Raw genomic sequence first — 5,399 nt, forward strand, 5'->3', positions numbered from 1 at the left:
TGTACATTTTCTCTTGTGTACACTTTCTTCTTCTCTAATGCAGACATTACTTTGACAGTTTCAATAAACACAGGCTCACATAAAGCACGGTTGCTACAAAATGATCATGAATATCTTAAATGGTGTCTAGCCCTTGAACTTGTGTAATATCATGCAAAATTCATGCAGCCCAAAATAAATGCAAGTGTCAGAGGGCAATAACAACCTGTCCATTACAGGTAGACTGTGTTGACTTGGCAGGCGTCCTTCTGAGGAGATCAACAGCTCTTACAAAGACTGTAATTTATAGATATTTTAGTCAACCCCTGAGTCATCTTCCATATAAAAATGAATAAATGCAAAGACAGATTTAGTTTATATATCAGAGAGCTCTGCAAGAAGTACGTGAATCAGAATGGCACAGGACAGGTCTCTGGTAATGACTTTTAAACATGAGTAAAATTTAGCCAGTGTTTATATGCCAGAGTTAAAAAGCTAATTATGATGCATTCGTTCACCAGCATTGCAAGCTCAATTTCAAAGAAATGTAGTCCAGTTTTTTCCAGGTGAGATGACTAGGACCAGTCAGATTCCAAAATATTAAGTTAGACAACACACAAAAAGATAAAACAATCAATAATATAGTGTGTAAACAGCCAATTTATTATAAATGCCATCACCTTAACATCTGCACTACTGTTGGTCAGTAAAAACACTTAACATAACTTTCTCCAAACATCTATTGTCCTTACTCCCCCCCCCCAAAAAATCTATTCTGATGGTGTGTCTGGTCAAACCAGTAATATTCAGATAGAAGTGTCCATATGTCCAATGTCACCGCATACTGAAAGGTCTTGTCAGCTGCTATGACGTCTCCATCTTGTAACCATGTTTTTCAAGCTCTGCTCTGCAGGAAGGAAAAGAGGAGATCACATCAGTAGAGATGATTACAGGTGGGTGGTTGAGGCGTAAGTACTCCGCTATTGATTGTGAGAACCATTAAGAGATGGGAGTGAAAAAATGCATAAATATTGTATAATGTGTTAGCTATGGATTTGATGATTATATACATAGGGCAGCAATGCCCTTTAATAATAATAATAATATCTTTAAGATACAACTTAATAGCATGGGTATCATAATTGATCTAAATAAAACAGTATATTACTGCCTTAAGTGTACTCATATAAAAACAGAACAGCACTTTAACCTATCAACAGTTATTGATTATTCAATAAGTGCAAGCCTTTAAAGCCGAACATCCTACATCAACTTTGATGTTTAAAGTTTAATGTTAAAGTTTGTTGAACCAATTTTTAAAATTGAGCCCAAAATTTTATATATTTCTTTTTACACTGGATACTATGAGGGACATTCAATAAGGTTTTATGGCACAGTGAAATTGCATGTGTTCACATTTACTAAGGCATCACAGTGGAGTTTTGCACTGGACAAAAGAAAGGTGGCACCGCAGGAATTTCACGTTGGGACTCATGCAACATGTATTTTTGGGTGTTCAGGGACCCAAAAATAAGAGTGGAGGAAACGGAAATTCATAAAAAAAAAACCCTCAGTGCCCAATTTACCACTGCAGAGTTGGAAGGAACTGTGGCTGAAATGTAACGTCGGGAAAGAGCAGGTGTAAAATTTGTAGCAGTGTTGTCAGTGTGGGCAGCTGTTAGTCATCTGACATCTTGTTGCAGTTATGAACACATTTGAGGAGGGAGAGGATTTCTGTAAATCACATCGCTTGCCAAACGAGAATGAGAGGGACCAACACAAGTCAAACCACTGCCTCAGTTCAGAAAAAAAAGTGGATTTATTCAACTACCGTATATTAAACTACATACTTAAACTTGGTTCTGCATTTCCTCTTGGTCCACACACAGAGTTGCATTCAAATAAACACACCTGTAGCAATGCTCATTTACATCAGTGTTTGCAAATACAACCCTAAACAAAACAAAAAAAATTATGGTGCCACAATATTGTGTTACTATACGTCGTTTGTTGTCATGATATTATTTTGCCCTTTCAAGATGTTTGTCACATTCTGATATACAAAAGAAACATTAAGCAGCCCACAACAAATAGCTACAGTGTAAGCTAATGAAGAGAAGCAGCACATGAGCTGCAACATAAGTAAAATACAAAGAAGGCTAAATGCAGTATTAGTTACAGCAACTTCCAAGTTTCAAGATGTAAGAATCTTGATTCAAGATGAATTGGCAGCAACTAGTTCCATACAGTGTTGTATATTACAGGAACTGTTACATCATCTTAACATAGACAACACAAAGTGTTCATAGAAGGACAATTGTAATTAAAATAATAATAAAATTGTCATTCACTCTTTAGGAAAAATAAGCATGACTATGAAGCATAATTGTAACTGTTGACATACTAACCCGTGCTTACAAACAGCAGCAGAAAACTGGACTTCTGAATTATAAAAGTTAACTCTTACATTTGTTTGTTGATAACATGCATTTAAAATCTAAAAAATGATTATTCCAACCATGTCCCCTCAGTTACCAGGCACATCCCAGTGATTGCTAACAGTTAGTGATAGTTAACAGGCTCTGGAATAGACTATTGTAAGACAACTGTACCTGATCTCGAGTCATTCCAAAACTGTATAGACAGGTGGAGGGATTGAGTCTTACTATCACCATTTTATACTGAAGCTGTAAAATGTGTCGGGAGTATGTCACACACATTCAGGGAGCTGCGGGCCTCATTTTCTGGACTGTTGTCGCAGCACAGTATAAGAACATTTCTGCGTGTTTAGGACCAATCCATTTAATAGATACGATGAAAGGCTACACTGGTGTAGCTAAACAGGTTAATTCTGGCTTTCTCTGATTAACCTCTAGAGTCCCTGCGTCCTCATATGAGGACCAAAAATGCATATGAAACCAAAGCTCAGGACTCTAGAGGTTAAAGCTATGTTACCTCAGTTGATTTGAGAAATCATCTTCTACGTTGTCATCATCCCAGTTGTCTTCCCAAACATGAGCATCTTCATCTTCATCAAGCCCTGTCCAGTCTAGATTTAAACAGAGGAACATCACCGACATTAGAAAACTACCTTAAGTGGATAAATCTTTCTTCAACAGCTGTATATGAAAGTCTCAGTTAAGTCGGTAAAAATCAAACAATAAATGCAACTCGACTGACCGTGTGAAGGTCTGTTTATCTGAACGACACACAATTCAGCGTACCGACATAACGGTAGGCTAATGTTGGGATAAGTCGCTAGCTAAGCTTAGCAAAGAGCTGAAGTAGCTATACATGCTGGCAAATTAACCGACAAATGAACGTGTAGTATTAAAACCACGCTTACTCTAACACTGACAAGGACTTACGTAAGTTAAGTAGCATGTTATCTTAAGTAAATTTCTGTGTTGTCTTACTAGAAAGTTCGCTAGCTAATGCTAAGGCTATTATGGCTACGCTAGCTGAGTCACTGTTGCATGGCCCAACACCGAAAAACCGACAGTACCAAAGGCAATTAAAAACGAAACAAGATAAATATGACTCCAATTACTATGTGTATTAGTTACCCTCGGCTGGGAATTCTTCAAACTCGTCATCCTCCTCCAGTAAGCCCAAATCCACGGTCTGTTTCTTCTCTGACATGTTGGATGTCTCAGTGCTGTGTTGCAGTTATTGGTGTTGGTAATGACTTGTTCGTAAACGCAGGGACTTGTGGGTCGTTGAAACTGTTCAAGCAGGCAACAACTGCGCAGGAAAACGCAGTGGTTGCTTCTCATTGCGGTAATGCAATTGTATTTATGGATCGAATTTCATTGCTTATGCACTCACTCAAAAATAATAACAAGCCCACTCTCACCGCTCAGACAGAGCTAGATTTTTTTTTTAAAGTTGTTTTCAAAGACAGCATTTACCTACAAAACTGGCCTGAACTGAATATATGAACCATTTTAACCATGTCATCATTTCATTGTTAAACTAAAAGCATGACGCTTTACTTAAAGATTGTAATAGCAAAACATCTTAGACTTTTCAATGACTTTTAATAAATGAATTCAAAGGAATTCATTATGAATGTGATAATGTTTGTTTTAGATAAAGAAATGTATGCAGCCCTTCAGCAGCATACTAGATGGGGCTAGAACAGTGAGAAGCACCTGTTTGCTTATTTAGTTGTTTTCAGTATATAGCAGGGGTTTGACACTAAAACATTGAAGCAATGCTTAGAAAATACTTTCAAATATTTTGGAGAGCAGAAACCTCTTTCAATCTGTCTCTTTGAATCTGTCTCACCCTGTGTGTTTTGTGCTCTTTCAGACAGATACACACTCTCCACCACACCACCACAAAAGCCTCATGCAGACTCCTTTTCCTCAAAACATATGCACTCAAGTCAGTCAAATTTCAGCTAAGATTTTTCATTTAGGAACAAATGCACATTATAACCCCCGTGGGCTGCTTAAATAATGAAGCAGCAGCCACAGCTTAGGATGTATTTTAGATAAATGAGAGCACACATTTACCACAAAACCATTCATACCACAATGAAAATTGCTCTGCAGCTGTCATATGTTGACAGATGGAACAAACCTCAACTTAGACTCTGCGTACTTATTCCATTTTCAAATTATTTTGTAATCATGCTAAGCCTTTACACATGACAAAGCCACAACATTCGGAGGAAGGAGAAGCAAGACATGGTGAGAGTACTGAAAATACATACCATTGTGTTTATAACCTCATTCCACTGCAGTGTAGAAATACATGTAAAACTGTTTTAACTAAAACTGAAGAAGAATATTCTGCACACTAATTTGAATAAAATGTACCATTTATAAAATTGTTGTCTTTTGTATTTCATTTTATTGTACTGAATGAAGGAAGGAAGGAAGAGGTGACATGCTTATTTTTATTTATATACTGTATATCTCAAGCCACCATTAGTTTTGCTGTTTTAGCAAGGTTGAAATGCTAATTTATATTTATTTCTTAGCTTCTTTATTAAGATATAACTAGAAAATATGATAAATATGTACACATTATTAAAAAACAAATTTCAAAACAAAATGGCTTCTACAGTCCAAAATCAGTATTTAGTGTGACCTCCCTTTGCACAGTTCTTTTGAGGAGATGGTCTTGAAACCTTGAAACTATGACCCTCCAGCATATTTCCAAATAGGCTGCAAGCTCTCATTCTTCTAGCTCTCTCCATCTCTTCTTCTCACATACAATGTCAATGACTGGACCCAAAAATGTTAAACTTAAATTCATCACTCCATAAGTGTCTTTTCCACTGATCTTCAATCCTGATAAATATGTACACATTATTAAAAAACACAAAATTCCAGAACAAAATTGCTTCTGCAGTCCAAAGTCAGTATTTAGTGTGACCTCCCTTTGTACTAACACAGCTTGACTGCCTT

At 36.7% G+C, this 5,399-nt stretch overlaps 1 long non-coding RNA gene across 1 annotated transcript; it reads right to left on the reverse strand.

Moving 5' to 3' along the window:
• Nucleotides 1–621: 621 nt before the first annotated feature.
• LOC109968100 (uncharacterized) lies at nt 622–3,691 on the reverse strand. The gene is made up of 3 exons (XR_002276049.1): nt 3,546–3,691; nt 2,935–3,028; nt 622–886 (listed from the first exon to the last, which is right to left on the reverse strand). It is a non-coding gene; the product is annotated as an uncharacterized LOC109968100 (long non-coding RNA).
• Nucleotides 3,692–5,399: the final 1,708 nt, after the last annotated feature.

Source organism: Monopterus albus, unplaced genomic scaffold (genome assembly GCF_001952655.1).
Source record: "Monopterus albus unplaced genomic scaffold, M_albus_1.0 scaffold143.1, whole genome shotgun sequence".
In the NCBI taxonomy this organism is placed as follows: Eukaryota; Metazoa; Chordata; class Actinopteri; order Synbranchiformes; family Synbranchidae; genus Monopterus; species Monopterus albus.